This window comes from Oryx dammah, unplaced genomic scaffold (assembly GCF_014754425.2).
Source record: "Oryx dammah isolate SB20612 unplaced genomic scaffold, SCBI_Odam_1.1 HiC_scaffold_8, whole genome shotgun sequence".
In the NCBI taxonomy this organism is placed as follows: domain Eukaryota; kingdom Metazoa; phylum Chordata; class Mammalia; order Artiodactyla; family Bovidae; genus Oryx; species Oryx dammah.
This window is the reverse complement of record NW_024070192.1, coordinates 59083984-59102054: the sequence shown is the minus strand read 5'-3', so window position 1 is coordinate 59102054 and position 18071 is coordinate 59083984. Positions and strand designations below refer to the sequence as shown.

At 38.4% G+C, this 18071-nt stretch overlaps 1 long non-coding RNA gene across 1 annotated transcript; it reads right to left on the bottom strand.

The window, feature by feature from the left end:
* Positions 1–1171: 1171 nt before the first annotated feature.
* Positions 1172–17845, bottom strand: LOC120866520. The gene is made up of 2 exons (XR_005721678.1): positions 17742–17845; positions 1172–1235 (listed from the first exon to the last, which is right to left on the bottom strand). It is a non-coding gene; the product is annotated as an uncharacterized LOC120866520 (long non-coding RNA).
* Between the last annotated feature and the right edge of the window lie 226 nt (positions 17846–18071).

Below are 18071 nucleotides of genomic sequence, written 5' to 3'. Positions count from 1 at the left end.
AGAAGGGGACGAGCGAGGATGAGATGGCTGGATGGCATCACGGACTCGATGGACATGAGTCTGAGTGAACTCCGGGAGTTGGTAATGGACAGGGAGGCCTGGCGTGCTGTGATTCATGGGGTTGCAAAGAGTCAGAATCACCTGAGCGACTGAACTGAACTGATCTAGTAGAATGAGCTTGGTAGTTTACCTGTGTAATTTTATTGATCTTCATAATAGTCATTTATTTATTTAGTTTTTTAAAGTTCTGCTCTGAATTCATGATTTCTTGCTTTCTACTAACACTTGGGTTTTATGTTGTTATTTTTCTGGTTGTTTTAGGTGTAAAGTTAGGTTGTTAATTAGATGTTTGCTTGTTTCTTGACGTAGGCTGTTATTGCTATGAACTTCCCACTTAGCACAGGTTTTACTGAATCCCATAATTTTTGAGTTGTCTTGTTTTCATTATCATTTTTTGCTATGCATATTTATATTTATCTTTTGCTTTTTCCAGTGATCTGCTGGTTATTCAGAAGTGTGTTTTTTAGCCCTCACATGTTTGTGTTGTTGTTGTTGTTGTTTTAACTTTCCTTTTTTTCCCCCTGTAGTTGATATCTACTCTTATAGCACTGTGATCAGAAAAGATTGATTCTGGCTTTTAACTCAATCCGTCTGGCATTTCTCATAATACTCTCTGTATAAATTAAATCAGTAGGGTTACAACAAACAGCCTTGTCATTCTCCTTTATCAATCCTGAACAAGTCTGTTGTTCAATACAGGGTTCTAACTGTTGTTTCTTGATCTCTATATTAGTTTCTCAGGAGATGGGTAAAATAGTTTAGTATTCTCATCTCTTGAATTGCTATCCACAGTTTGTTTATAATTCACACAGTCAAAAGCTTTAGAGTAGTCACTGAAACAGAGGTATATGCTTTCCTGAAATCCCCTTTCTTCCTCTATGATACAGTGAAAGTTGGCAATTTGATCTCTGCTTCCTCTGACTTTTCTAAACCTAGAAAAGACATCTGAAAGTTCTTGGCTGGTGTAGTAAGCCAAGAATGCAATAATTTCAGCATGACCTTACTTGCAGGAGAACTCTGCATTCAGATGCTTATATCTTTCCTTTTCTCCTTTGCTTTCCACTTCTTTTCTTTTCACAGCTATTTGTAAGGTCTCCTAACAGCCATCTTGCTTTTTTGCATTTCTTTTCCATGGGGATCGTCTTGATCCCTGTCTCCTGTACAATGTCATGAACCTCCATCATAGTTCATCAGGTGTTCTGTCTATCAGATCTAGTCCCTTAAAATTATTTCTCAGTCCCACTGTAAAATCATAAGGGATTTGATTTAAGCCATACCTGAATGGCATAGTGGTTTTCCCCACTTTCTTCAGTTTAAGTCTGAATTTGGCAATAAGGAGTTCATGATCTGAGCCATGGTTACCCCATTAAGAAAGCCTTCCTCAGCGATCAATGCAAAAAAAAAAAAAAAAAAAAAAGAGGAAAACAACAGAATGGGAAAGACTAGAGATCTCTTTAGGAAAATTAGAGGTACCAAGGGAATATTTCATGCAAAGATGGGCTCAATAAAGGACAGGAATGGTATGGACCTAACAGAAGCAGAAGATATTAAGAAGAGATGGCAAGTATACACAGAGTTCAGTTTAGTTCAGTCGCTCAGTCATGTCTGACTCTTTGCGACCCCATGAATCGCAGCACGCCAGGCCTCCCTGTTCCTTACCAACTGCCGGAGTTCATTCAGACTCACGTCCATCGAGTCAGTGATGCCATCCAGCCATCTCATCCTCGCTCATCCCCTTCTCCTCCTGCCCCCAATCCCTCCCAGCATCAGAGTCTTTTCCAATGACTCAACTCTTCGCATGAGGTAGCCAAAGTATTGGAGTTTCAGCTTTAGAATCATTCCTTCCAAAGAAATCCCAGGGCTGATCTCCTTCAGAATGGACTGGTTGGATCTCCTTGCAGTCCAAGGGACTCTCAAGAGTCTTCTCCAACACCACAGTTCAAAAGCATCAATTCTTCGGCGCTCAGCCTTCTTCACAGTCCAACTCTCACATCCATACATGACCACTGGAAAAACCATAGCCTTGACTAGGTGGACCTTTGTTGGCCAAGTAATGTCTCTGCTTTTCAATATACTATCTAGGTTGGTCATAACATTTCTTCAAAAGAGTAAGCGTCTTTTAATTTCATGGCTGCAGTCACCATCTGCAATGATTTTGGAGCCCCCCAAAAATAAAGTCTCCCACTGTTTCCACTGTTTCCCCATCTATTTCCCATGAAGTGATGGGACCAGATGCCATGATCTTCGTTTTCTGAATGTTGAGCTTTAAGCCAAATTTTTCACTCTCCTCTTTCACTTCCATCAAGAGGCTTTTTAGCTCCTCTTCACTTTCTGCCATAAGGGTGGTGTCATTTGCATATCTGAGGTTATTGATATTTCTCCTGGCAATCTTGATTCCAGCTTGTTTTTCTTTCAGTCCAGCGTTTCTCATGATGTACTCTGCATATAAGTTAAATAAGCAGGGTGACAATATATAGTCTTGACGTACTCCTTTTCCTATTTGGAACCAGTCTTTTGTTCCATGTCCAGTTCTAACTGTTGCTTCCTGACCTTCATACAGATTTCTCAAGAGGCAGGTTAGGAGGTCTGGTATTCCCATTTCTTTCAGAATTTTCTACAGTTTACACAGAAAAACTGTACAAAAAAGAGCTTCACCACCAAGATAATCATGATGGTGTGATCACTCACCTAGAGCGCGACATCCTGGAATGTGAAGTCAAGTGGGCCTTAGAAAGCATCACTATGAACAAAGCTAGTGGAGGTGATGGAATTTCAGTTGAGCTATTTCAAATCCTGGATGATGATGTTGTGAAAGTGCTGACTCAATATGCCAGCAAATTTGGAAAACTCAGCAGTGACCACAGGAGTGGAAATGGTCAGTTTTCATTCCAATCCCAAAGAAAGGCAATGCCAAAGAATGCTCAAACTACCACACAATTGCACTCATCTCACATGGTAGTAAAGTAATGCTCAAGATTCTTCAAGCCAGGCTTCAGCAGTACGTGAACCATGAACTTCCAGATGTTCACACTGGTTTTAGAAAAGGCAGAGGAACCATACATCAAATTGTCAACATCTGCTGGGTCATGGAAAAAGCAAGAGAGTTTCAGAAAAACATCTATTTCTGCATTATTGACTATGTCAAAAATTTTGACTGTGTGGATCACAATAAACTGTGGAAAATTCTGAAAGTGATGGGAATACTAAACCACCCTATCTACCTCTTGAGAAACCTATATGCAGGTCAGGAAACAACAGTTAGAACTGGACATGGAACAACAGACTGGTTCCAAATAGGAAAAGGAGTATGTCAAGGCTGTATATTGTCACCCTGCTTATTTAACTTCTATGCAGTGTACATCATGTGAAATGCTGGGCTGGAAGAAGCAGAAGCTGGAATCAAGATTGCATGGAGAATTATCAGTAAATTCAGATATGCAGATGACACCACCTTTATGGCAGAAAGTGAAGAGGAACTAAAAAGCCTCTTGATGAAAGTGAAAGAAGAGAGTGAAAAAGTTGACTTAAAGCTCAACATTCAGCAAACTAAAATCATGGCATCTGCTCCCATCAGTTCATGGGAAATAGATGGAGAAACAGTGGAAACAGTGTCGGATTTTATTTCTTTAGGCTCCAAAATCACTGCAGATGGTGACTGCAGCCATGAAATTAAAAGACGCTTACTTCTTGTGAGGAAAGTTATAACCAACCTAGATAGCATATTGAAAAGCAGACACATTACTCTGCCATCAAAGGTCCGTCTAATCAAGGCTATGGTTTTTCCAGTTGTCATGTATGGATGCTAGATTTGGACTGTGAAGAAAGCTGAATGCCGAAGAATTGATGCTTTTGAATTGTGGTCTTGGATAAGATTCTTGAGAGTTCCTTGGACTGCAAAGAGATCCAACAAGTCCATCCTAAAGGAGAGCAGTCCTGGGTGTTCTTTGGAAGGACTGATGCTGAAGCTGAAACTCCAATACTTTGGAGAGTTGGCTGAAGAGTTGGCTCACTGGAAAAAAGACTCTGATGCTGAGAGGGATTGGGAGCAGGAGGAGAAGGGGCTGACAGAGAATGAGATGGTTGGATGGCATCACTGACTCGATGGACATAAGTTTGTGTGAACTCTGGGATTTGGTGATGCACAAGGCCTGGCATGCTGTGATTCATGGGGTCACAAAGAGTCGGACACGACTGAGTGACTGAACTAAAATGACTGGTAGGGGAAGTGTGTACAAATGTCCAGAGGTTTGAACATTCTTTAGTACTTCCCTACTTGGGAATTGGGATAATAATTGACCATTTCCATCCTGTGGCCACTGCTGGGTCTTCCAGATTTGTTGACATATTGAGTGTAATACTTTGATAGCATTATCTTTTAGAGTTTCAAGTAGCTCTACTGGAATTCCAGTAGATGAATTTAATTCAGATGACTGTTATATCTACTACTCTGTGCAAGGAACCCATAGAAGAAATGGAGTAACGTTCATACTCTACGAAAGGTTCAAATGAAGTACTTAGGCTCAACCACAAAAACGACAGAATGATCTTAGTTCATTTCCAAGGCAAGCCACTCAACATGACCGGAAGTAATTCAAGTCTATGCCCCTACCACTGATGCTGAAGAAGCTGAAGTTAATTAGTTCTATGAAAACTTCCTAGAACTTCCTTTGAAGTTGTAGAATAATTCCTAGAAATAAGACAAAAAAAAAAAAAAAAGATGTTCTATCTATCATTGGGGATTGGAATGTAAAATTAGGAAATCAAGAGACATCTGGAGTAACAGGGAAGTTTGTCCCTGGAGTGCAAAATGAAGCAGGAAAAAACACTAACTGAATTCTGTCAAGAGAATACACTCTACATTAGTCATATAAAACATCCTTCTCAACAACACAAGAGATGACTTTACACATGGACATCACTAAATGGTGAATATCAAAATCAGATTGATTACATTCTTTGCAGTCAAAGAAGGAGAAGCTGTGCCTAATCAGCAAAATACCTTTAGCTGACTGTGGCTCAGATCATCAACTTCTCAGAGCAAAATTCAGGCTTTAAGAAAGTGGGGAAAACCACTCGATCATCCAGGTATGACTTAAATCAAATCCTCTATGAATATGCATTGGAGGTGATCAGTAGATTCAAGGAATTAAATTTAGTAAAACAGTATGCCTAAAAACCTATGGATGGTGGTCCATAATATTGTACAGAAGGCAGTGAAAAAAACCTTAGCTAAGAAAAAGAAAAGGAAAAAGGCAAAGTGGTTATCTGAGGAGGCTTTACAAATATCTGAAGAAACAAGAGAAAAGCAAAAGAAAAGAAAGGTATATCTAGTGAAACACACAAAGTTCCAAAGACTAACAATGAAAGTCAAGAAGGCCTTTTTCAATGAACAATGCCTAAAAATAGAGAAAGACAAAGGAATGGGAAAGACTAGAGATCTTTTAAGGAAAACTGTAAATATTAAGGGAACATTTTGCCCAAAGATGGGACAATAAAGGACAGAAATGGTAGGGACCTAGAAGAAGCTGAAGAGATCGAGAAGAGATGGAAAAAATACACAGAAGAATACTGTAAAAAAGATCTTAATGACCTAGATAATCACAATGGTGTGGTCAGTCTCCCAGAGCCAGACATCCTGGAGTGCGAAATCAGGTGGGTCTTAGGAAGTACTACTCTCAAAAAAGGTAACAGATGTGATAGAATTCCACTAGAACTATTTAAATCCTTAAAGATGATGCTATCAAAATGTTGCATTCAATATATTAGCAAACGTGAAAGACCCAGAAGTGGCCACAGGACGGGAAAAGCTCAATCCTCATTCTAATTCCCAAGAAGGGCAGTACTAAAGAATGTTCAAACCATTGGACAGTTGTACTTATTTGCCATGCTAGTAAGGTCAGACTTAAAATTTTGCATGCTAGGCTTCACCATTATGCCAACCAAGAACTTCCAGATGTCCAAATTGGGTTTAGAAAAGGTAGAGGAATCAAAGATGAAATTGCTAACATTCACTATATCATGGAGAAAGCAATGGAATTCCAGAAAAGCATCTACCTCTGTTTCATCAACTACACTAAAGTTCTTGACTGTGTGGATCATAACAAACTGTGAAAAACGCTTAAGGAGATGGGAATACAAGACCATCTTACCTGTCACCTGAGAAACCTATATGAGGGCCAAAGCAACAGAAGCCATATGGAAAAATTAACTCATTAAAGGTTGAGAAAGAAGTATGACAGGACTATCTCTTTTCATTCTGTTTACCTTATATGCTGCACATCATGAGAAATTACAAGCTGGAATCAAGAAAGATGGGAGAAACATCAAAATCCTTAGGCATGTGCATGATACCATGCTAATGACAGAAAGTGAAAAGGAACTAAAGAACCTTCTTATGATGGTGAATGAAGAGAGTGAAAGAGAGGGCTTAAAACTATATTATATATATATATATATATATATATATATATATATATATATATATAATGCTAAAATCATGGCATCTGGCCCCATTACTTCATTTCAAATAGAAGGGGAAAAGGTGGAAGCAGTCATAGATTTCCTCTACTTGAGCTCTAAAATCGCTGCGGAAGGTGACTCCAGCTATGAAATCATAAGACAATTGCTCCTTGGCAGGAAAGCTATGAAAAACATAGACTGTGTATTGAAAAGCAGAAACATCACTGAGCCAACAAAGGTCCATATAGTCAAAGCTGTGGTCTTTCCAGTGTTCATGTATGCTTGTGAGGGCTGGACTGTAAAGAAGGCAGAGTACCAAAGAATTGATGCCTTCAAGCTATGTTTCCTGGAGAAGGCTCTTGAGTGTTCCTTGGACAGCGAAGATATCAAACCAGTCAATCTTAAGGGAAATCAACACTGAATGCTCATTGGAAGGATTGATACTGAAGCTCCAATATTTTGGTCACCGAATATAAAGAGCCAACTCATTGGAAAAGTCCCTGATGCTGGGAAAGTTTGAGGGCTGAAGGAGAAGAGGGCATCAAAGGATAAGATGGCAGGATGGCATCACTGGTGCAATGAACTTGAAGTTGGGCAAACCTTGGGAGATGGTGAGGGACAGGGAAGCCTGGCATGCTGCAGTCCATGAAATCAAAAAGAGTCAGACAGGACTGGGTGACTGAATAGCAACAGTGGAATTCCATTTTATTCACCATCTTTACTGACAAGAGTGCTTCCTAAGGCCCATTTGGCTTTACACTTCAGAATATCTAGCATATGTCTGAAGCCCATAAGAAGCAGTAAATATGAAGGTAATTTTTTATTTATATATTTATTTTTATTTAATATCCAAAAGGCAAATAAAGAAAAAGTTTACCATGTAAATTAGGCTTTAAAATAACATAAAATAATGGTAATAATATATAATATAAAATAGTTCTATGCAATACAATATAATTATAAACATAATGCAAGTAATTATGATAATGTAAAAGAATAACATTTTAAAGAAAATATTGCCTCTAGTTAGGCAAAAATTTATTAGCCATGATGCAAAAATACTTGATTAAAATTAACACATATGCATATCTAATGACCTCATTATTAAATAATCAGCAACAACCAACTAGAAAATAATAACAAAACACTGATTTTTAGCTAAAATCTGCAAATAACTCTTCCAAAACAATAAAACAGGATGACAAATAATACAATAACAAATGACAAAAGACTTGAACATGCAGTTCAAAAATTAATGTATGCAAAGAGCCAATAAGCATATGAAAGGTTGTTTAACATCCCTAGTCATCAGATAAATGTAAGTCAAAAACAAAAAAAAAAGAGGGAGGCTATCCTAAGATGGCAGAGGAATAGGACTGGGAGACCACTTTCTCCCCACAAATTCATCAAAAGAACATTTAACGCTGAGTAAATTCCACAAAACAACTTCTGAATGCCGGCAGAGGACATAGGACACCCAGAAAAGCAGCCCATTGTCTTCAAAAGAGGTAGGAAAAAATATAAAAGACAAAAAAAGAGACAAAAGAGGTAGGGACAGAGCTCCATCCCAGGAAGGGAGTCTTAAAAAGAGAGAAGTTTCCAAACACCTGGAAACACTCTCACTGCTGAGTCTGTGGCGAGCCTTGGAAGCACAGAGGGCAACATAACAGGGAGGAAAAATAAATAAATAATTAAAACCCACAGATTACGAGCCCAATGGTAACTCCCCCAGCGGAGAAGCAGCACAGACGCCTGCATCCACCACTAGCAAGCGGGGGCGGGGCAGGGATTCGTGGGATGCATTGCTTAGTGTAAGGATCTGGCCTGAATGCCCCGAGGGCAAACTGAGCAAAATAAATTGGGCTAGCAAACCAGACTGTGGGATAACTACCACGCGAAAAGCCAGCCCTAACCTAAGACACAGCCAGGCCCGTGCACAGAGCAAAGGACTGAACAGAGATAGCCGGCTGCAGACCATCCCTTTTCAGTGACAGGCAGCCAGAGCTAGAAGGAGGCAATCGCAGCCCCAGAGAGACATTATCTACCAAACTGCAAGCAGGCTTCTTTGCTAACTAAGACTTCTTGGGGTTCTGGATGGTCAACATCTGCCTAAAAATGTGTGCCAGTTTTACACCCAGAAAACCGAGCAGCAGGGACGGGGGAGGCGATAAGTTGCAGCAACCTTGCTCACCAAACACCTCATCACTTGAGCTGCTCAGACCTGGGAAGGGCACAAAACCCAAGCCAAACTGAGTCTGCACCTCTGAGTACTACCCGAGTGCCTGAACCAGGCTTAGACCTGGGAGGTGCATGCAGCACAGGGCCGGCCTTGGATGGTTCCTGGTGGAGTAAACTAGAGTCTGAGTAGTGTGGGCAGGGAGGCTACATGCGCCATGAGTCAGGGCAGGCCCAGTGTGCCTGAGGCACTGCGAGCACATGCCAGTGTTATTTCTTTGCAGCATCCCTCCCTCCCTCCCCACAGTACGACTAAACAAGTGAGCCTAAAAAAAGTGTCCACCACTGCCCTCTTTGTGTCAGGGTGGAAATCAGACATTGAAGAGACCAGCAAAGAGAAGAAGCTAAAACAGAGGGAACTGCCTTGGAAGTGACAGGTGCAATAGATCAAAACCCTGTCATTAGCATAGATCAAAGCTATGTCGACTACATAGGAAGGGGCCTATAGATCTTGAGAAATATAAGCCGGACCATGGAACTATCTGAAAATGAACTGATGCCACAATACCCATGACAACACCAAAGAAATTCCTAGATATATTTTTACTATTTTTAAGATCATTCTTTTTTTCTTTTTTTTTTAATTTTAAGTCCTCTATTACCCCTTTAATTTTCACTTTTATAACCTATTACTTTGCAAAAAAAAAAAAACACACTATTTTTTAAAAGCAAACTTCATACATACACACACACACACACACACACACACACACACACACACACATATATATATATAATTTTTGTGACTTTTTTCCTCTTTCTTTTTTTCTTCTTTTCTTTAATATTGTATTTTTGAAATTCCAAACTCTAGATTTTCATTCTTTGCTTTTTTGGTATTTGTTATTAATTTTGTACCTTTAAGAACCCAATCTTCAATACCCATTTTTACTTGGGATTGAGATTACTGGCTTGACTGCTCTTTCCCCCTTTGGACTCTCCTTTTTCTCCACCAGGTCGCCTGTGTCTCCTCCCTACCCCCTCTCTTCTCTACCCAACTCTGAATTTCTGTGTGTTCCAGACAGTGGAGAACACTTAGGGAACTGATTACTGGCTGGATCTGTCTCTCTCCTTTTGATTCCCCCCTTTTATTCTCCTGGCCACCTCAGTCTCCTTCCTCCCTCTTTTCTTCTCTGTATAACTCTGTGAACATCTCTGAGTGGTCCAGTTGTGGAGTGAACATAAGGAAGTGATTACTGGCTAGCTTGCTCTCTCCTCTACTGATTCCACCTCATCTCATTCGAATCACCTCTAACTCCCTCCTCCCTCTTCTCTTTGCCATGTAACTCTGTGAACATCTCTGGGTGTCCCTCACTGTGGAGAAACTTTTAATCTTTAACCTAGATGTTTTATCAACAGTGCTGTATAAAAGAAGAAGTCTTGAGACTACTGTAAAAATAAGACTGAAAACCAGAAGCAGGAGGCTTAAGTCCAAACCCTGAGAACACCAGAGAACTCCTGACTTCAGGGAACATTAATTGACAGGATCTCATCAAACACCTCCATACCTACACTGAAACGAAGCACCACCCAAGGGCCAACAAGTTTCAAAGCAAGACATACCATGCTAATTCTCCAGCAACACAAGAACACAGTCCTGAGCTCCAATAGACAGGCTGCCCAAAGTTACTCCAAAACCACTGACATCTCATAACTCATTACTGGACACTTCACTGCACTCCAGAGAGAAGAAATCCAGCTCCACCCACCAGAACACTGACACAAGCTTCCCTAACCAGGAAACCTTGACAAGGCACCTGTACAACCCCATCCACAATGAGGAAACTCCACAATAAAGAGAACTCCACAAACTGCCAGAATACAGAAAGGACACCCCAAATTCAGCAATATAAACAAGATGAAGAGACAGAGGAATACCCAGCAGGTAAAGGAACAGGAGAAATCCCACCAAACCAAACAAAAGAGGAAGAGATAGAGAATCTACCTGATAAAAGAATTTGGAATAATGATAGTGAAAAGGATCCAAAATCTTGAAATAATAATGGAATCACAGATAAATAGCCTGGAGACAAGGATTAAGAAGATGCAAGAAAGTTTTAATGAGGACCTAGAAGAAATAAAAAAAAGAGTAAATATATTATGAATAATGCAATAAATGAGATCAAAAACACTCTGGAGGCAAGAAATAGTAGAATAACAGAGGCAGAAGATAGGATTAGTGAATTAGAAGATAGAATGGTAGAAATAAATGAATCAGAGAGGAAAAAAGAAAAACGAATTAAAAGAAATGAGGACAATCTCAGAGACCTCCAGGATAGTGTTAAACACCCCAACATTCGAATCATAGGAGTTCCAGAAGAAGAAGACAAAAAGAAAGACCATGAGAAAATACTTGAGGAGATAATAGCTGAAAACTTCCCTAAAATGGGGAAGGAAATAATCACCCAAGTCCAAGAAACCCAGAGAGTCCCAAACAGGATAAACACAAGGCAAAACACCCCAAGACACATATTAATCAAACTAACAAAGATCAAACACAAAGAACAAATATTAAAAGCAGCAAGGGAAAAACAACAAACAACACACAAGGGGATTCCCATAAGGATAACAGCTGATCTTTCAATAGAAACTATTCAAGTCAGGAGGGAATGGCAAGACATACTTAAAGTGATGAAAGAAAATAACCTACAGCCCAGATTACTGTAACCAGGAAGGATCACATTCAAATATGAAGGAGAAATCAAAAGCTTTACAGACAAAGAAAAGCTAAGAAAATTCAGCACCACCAAACCAGCTCTCCAACAAATGCTAAAGGATCTTCTCTAGACAGGAAAGACAAAAAGGGTGTATAAACTCGAACCTAAAATAATAAAGTAAATGGCAATGGATCATACTTACCAATAATTACCTTAAGCGTAAATGGGTTGAATGCTCAATCAAAAGACAAAGACTGGCTGAATGGGTACAGACACAAGACCCCTATATAAGTTATTTACAAGAGATCCACCTCAAAACAAGGGACACATACAGACTGAAAGTGAAGGGCTGGAAAAAAGATTTTCCATGAAAATAGAGGCCAAAAGAAAGCAGGAGTAGCAATACTCATATCAGATAAAATAGACTTTAAAACAAAGGCTGTGAAAAGAGACAAAGAAGGACACAACATAATGATCAAAGGATCAATCCAAGAAGAAGATATAACAATTATATATGCACCCAACATAGGAGCACTGCAATATGTAAGACAAATGCTAACAAGTATGAAAGGGGAAATTAACAATGACACAATAATAGTGGGAGACTTTAATAACCCACTCACACCTATGGATAGATCAACTAAACAGAAAATTAACAAGGAAACACAAACTTTAAATGATACAACAGATCAGTTAGACCTAATTGATATCTACAGGACATTTCACTCCAAAACAATGATTTTCACCTTTTTCTCAAGTGCACATGTAACCTTCTCCAGGATAGATCACATCCTGGGCCATAAATCTAGCCTTGGTAATTTCAAAAAAATTGAAATCATTCCAAGCTTCTTTTCTGACCACAATGTAGTAAGATTAGATCTCAATCACAGGATAAAAACTATTAAAAATTCCAACATATGGAGGCTGGACAACATGCTGTTGAATAATCAACAAATCACAGAAGAAATCAAAATATGCATATAAATGTATGAAAATGAAAATACAACAACCCAAAACCTGTGAGACACTGTAAAAGCAGTGCTAAGAGGAAAGTTCATAGCAATACAGGCATACCTCAAGAAACAAGAAAATGTCAAATAAATAACCTAACTCTACACCTAAAGCAACTAGAAAAGGAAGAAATGAAGAACCCCAGGCTAAATAGAAGGAAACAAATCTTAAAACTTAGGGCAGAAATCAATGCAAAAGAAACAAAAGAGACCATAGCAAAAATCAACAACGCCAAAAGCTGGTTCTTTGAAAAGATAATTAAATTGACAAACCATTAGCCAGACTCATCAAGAAACAAAGGGAGAAAAATCAAATAAATAAAATTAGAAATGAAAATGGAGAGATCACAACAGACAACACAGAAATACAAAGGATCATAAGAGACTACTACAAACAATTATATGCCAATAAAATGGACAATGTGGAGGAAATGGACAAATTCTTAGAAAAATACAACTTTCCATAACTGAACCAGGAAGAAATAGAAAATCTTAACAGACACATCACAAGCATGGAAATTGAAACTGAAATCAGAAATCTTTCAGTAAACAAAAGCCCAGGTCCAGACAGCTTCACAGCTGAATTCTACCAAAAATTTAGAGAACAGCTAACACCTTATCCTACTCAAACTCTTGCAGAAAAGTGCAGAGGAAGGTAAACTTCCAAACTCATTCTATGAGGCCACCATCACCCTAATGCCAAAACCTGACAAAGGTGCCACACACACACACACACAAAAAAAAAATAATAATAATAATAAATAAATAAATAAAGTAAATAAAACTACAGGCTGATATCACTGATGAACATAGATGCAAAAATCCTTAACAAAATTCTAGCAATCAGAATCCAACAACACATTAAAAAGATCATACACCATGACCAAGTGGGCTTTATCCCAGGGATGCAAGGATTCTTCAATATCTGCAAATCAATCAATGTAATACACCATATTAACAAATTGAAAAATAAAAGCCATATGATTATCTCAATAGATGCAGAGAAAGCCTTTGATAAAATTCAACATCCATTTATGATTAGGAAAAAAAAAAAAACACTCCAGAAAGCAGGCATAGAAGGAACATACCTCAACATAATAAAAGCTATATATGACAAGTGCACAGAAAAACATTATCCTCAATAGTGAAAAATTGAAAGCATTTCCCCTAAAGTCAGGAACAAGACAAGGGTGCCCACTTTCACCACTACTATTCAAAATAGTTCTGGAAGTTTTGGCCACAGCAATAAGAGCAGAAAAAGAAATAAAAGTAATCCAAATTGGAAAAGAAGAAGCAAAACTCTCATTGTTTGCAGATGACATGATCTTCTACATAGAAAACCCTAAAGACTCCACCAAAAAAATTACTAGAGCTAATCAATGAATATAGTAAAGTTGCAGGATAAAAAGTCAACACACCGAAATCCCTTGCATTCTTATACAGTAATAATGAGAAAATGGAAAAAGAAATAGAAAGGAAACAATTCCATTCACCATTGCAATGAAAAGAATAAAATACTTAGGAATATATCTACCTAAATAAACTAAAGACCTATATATAGAAAACTATAAAACACTGGTGAAAAAAAATCAAAGAGGACACTAATAGATGGAGAAATATACCATGTTCATGGATCGGCACAATCAATATAGTGAAAATGAGTATATTACCCAAAGGAATTTATAGATTCAATGCAATCCTTATCAAGCTACCAACGGCATTTTTCACAGAACTAGAACAAATAATTTCACAATTTTTATGGAAATACAAAAACCTCGAATAGCCAAAGGAATCTTCAGAAAGAAGAATGGAACTGGAGGAATCAACCTGCCTGACATCAGGATCTACTACAAAGCCACAGTCATCAAGACAGTGTGGTACTGGCACAAAGACAGAAATATAGATCAATGGAACAAAATAGAAAACCCAGAGATAAGGCTTTGGTTTTTCCAGTAGTCATGTATGGATATGAGAGTTGAACTGTGAAGAAGGCTGAGCTCCAAAGAACTGATGCTTTTGCACTGTGGTGTTGGAGAAGACTCTTGAGAGTCCCTTGGACTGCAAGGAGATCCAACCAGTCCATTCTGAAGGAGATCAGCCCTGATATTTCTTTGGAAGGAATGATGCTAAATCTGAAGCTCCAGTACTTTGGCCACCTCATGCGAAGAGTTGACTCATTGGAAAAGACTTTGATGCTGGGAGGGATTGGGGGCAGGAGAAGAAGGGGACGACCGAGGATGAGATGGCTGGATGGCATCACTGACTGGATGAATGCGAGTCTAAGTGAACTTCGGGAGTTGGTTATGGACAGGGAGGCTTGGCGTGCTGCGATTCATGGGGTCGCAAAGAGTCGGACACGACTGAGCAACTGAACTGAACTGAACTGAACTGATGGACATCTTATCTTTGACAAAGGAGTCAAGAATATACAATGGATTAAAGATAATATCTTTAACAAGTGGTGCTGGGAAAACTGGTTAACCACTTTTAAAAGAATGAAACTAGAACCCTTTCTAACACCATATACAAAAATAAACTCAAAATGGATTAAAGATCTAAATGTACGATCAGAAACTATAAAATTCCTAGAGGAGAACATAGGCAAAACACTCTCTGATGTACATCACAGCAGGATCCTCTATGACCCACCTCTCAGGATACTGGAAATAAAAGAAAAAATAGACAAATGGGACCTAATTAAACTTAAAAGCTTCTGCACAACAAAGGAAACTATAAGCAAGGTAAAAAGACAGCCTTTGGAATGGGAGAAAATAATAGCAAATGAAGCAACTGACAAACAACTAATCTCAAAAATATACAAGCAACACCTGCAGCTCAATTCCAGAAAAATAAACTACCCAATCAAAAAACTAAATAAATCAAAGAACTAAATAGACATTTTCCAAAGAAGACATACAGATGGCTAACAAACACATGAAAAGATGCTCAACATCACTCATTATTAGAGAAATGCAAATCAAAACCACAATGAGGTACCATTTCAGAACAGTCAGAATGTCTGCGATCCAAAAGTCTACAAGCAATAAATGCTGGAGAGGGTGTGGAGAAAAGGGAACCCTCTTACACGGTTGGTGGGAATGCAAACTAGTACAGCCACTCTGGAGAACACTGTGGAGATTCCTTAAAAACCTGGAAATAAAACTGTGTTATGACCCAGCAATCCCACTGCTTGGCATACACACCGAGGAAACCAGAATTGAAAGAGACTCGTGTACCCCAATATTCATCGCAGCACTGTTTTTAATAGCCAGGACATGGAAGCAACCTAGATGTCCATCAGCAGATGAATGGATAAGAAAGCAGTGGTACATATACACAATGGAGTATTACTCAGCCATTAAAAATAATACATTTGAATCAGTTCTAATGAGGTGGATGAAACTGGAGCCGATTATACAGAGTGAAGTAAGCCAGAAAGAAAAACACCAATACAGTATACTAACACATATATATGGAATTTAGGAAGATGGTAACAATAACCCTGTATGTGAGACAGCAAAAGAGACATAGATGTATAGAACAGTCTTCTGGACTCTGTGGGAGAGGGAGAGGGTGGGATCATTTGGGAGAATGGCATTGAAACATGTATAATATCATATAAGAAATGAATTGCCAGTCTAGGTTCAATTCATGATACTGGATGCTTGGGTCTGGTGCACTGAGACGACCCAGAAGGATGGTACAGGGAGGGAGGTGGTTTCAGGATGGGGAAAACGTGTATACCTGTGGTGGATTCATGTTGATGTATGGCAAAACCAATACAATACTGTAAAGTAATTAGCCTCCAATTAAAATAAATAAATTTATATAAAAATAAATAAAATTTACAAACACTGATGATGCCAAATGTTGATGAGAAGAATATAGATCTATTCCTATTGGGATGCAGTTTTTTGTTTTTGTTTTTAATTATTGTGATATAATTGATCTACAATATTGTATTAATTTCAGTTATACAGTAAAATGACTCAGTTATACAAATATATATATCCACTCTTTATTAGATTTTTTCCCATATAGACTATTTTAGAGTAATGAGTAGAGTTCTTTGTGCTATTCAGAAGAAACTTTTTTCTGTTTTATATATAGTATTGTGTACGTGTCAACTCCAATATTTTAATTTTCCTTTCTCCCTTTTTTAGCCCCCAATTATGTTTATTTTCTGCATCTGTAGTTCTACTATGGTTTCATAGCTTAGTTCATTTGTAACATTTACTTTTTAAAATTTTTATCTAAGAATTAACTTTAAGTTTCTATTTTGTATTGGAATAGGTCTGATTAACATTTTTATAGTTTCAGGTGGGCAGCAAAGGGACTCAGCCATGGATATACATATACCCATGATACTCTAAATCCCATCTCATCCAGGCTTCCACATAATATTGAGCAGATTTATCTATACTATACAGTAAGTCCTTGTTGGTTATCCATTGTAAATATAACAGTGTGTAGTTGTCCACCACAAATTCCCAAACTACCCCTTCTCTCTATCCTTCCCCCTGGTAACCGTAAGTTCCTTTTGTAATGTCAGTGTATGGCAAAACCAATACAGAATTGTAAAGTAAAATAAAAAATGAAAAATAAAGTCTCTTTCTCTTTTGGAGTAAGTTCACTTGTGTCATTTATTTTTACATTTCATGTAAAAGGGTTAGTATACCATTTGGGGGGTCTTCCTAGGTGTTGCCTCAAGACTGACATTTTCCAGTCCTCTATCCACTGCTGTATTTTCCGAATATGCTGGCACACTGCGTGCAGCACTTTTACAGCATCATCTTTTAGGATTTGAAATAGCTCAATTGAAATTCCATCACCTCCACTAGCTGTGTTCTTAGTGATGCTTCCCAAGGCCCACTTGACTTCACATTTCAGGATGTCTGGCTGTAGGTGAGTGATCACACCATCGCAATTATCTGGGTCCGTAAGATCTTTTTTGTACAGTTCTTCTGTATATTCTTGTCACCTCTTCTTAATATAGTCAGCTTCTGTAGGTCCATACCATTTCTGTCATTTACTGTGCACATTTTTGCATGAACTGTTCCATTGGTATCTATAATTTTGTTTCGCATTCTAGTTTTCCTGTATTTCTTTGCACTGCTCACTGAAGAAGGCTTTCTAATCTCTCCTTGCTATTCTTTATAGCTCTGCATTCAAAGGAGTATATCTTTCCTTTTCTCCTTTGCCCTTCACATCTCTCCTTTTCACATCTATTTGTAAGGCCTCCTCAGATAGCCATTTTGCTTTTTTTGAATTTATTTTTTGGCATGATGGTCTTGGTCCCTGTTTCCTGTACAATGTCATGAACCTGCATCCCTAGTTCACCAGGCACTTTATCAGGTCTAGTCCTTTAAATCTATTTCTCACCTACACTGTATAAATGTAAGGGATTTGAATTAGGTTATACCTGTATGGTCTAGTAGTTTTCCCTACTTTCTTCAATTTAAGTCAGAATTTGGCAATAAGGAGTTCATGATTTGAGCCACAGTCAGTTTCTAGTCTTGTTTTTGCTGACTGTATGGTGCTTCTCCACCTTTGGGTGCAAAGGATATCAATCTGATTTCGGTGTTGACCATCTGGTGAAATCCATGTGTAGAGTCTTCTCTTGTGTTGTTGGAAGAGGGTGTTTGCTATGACC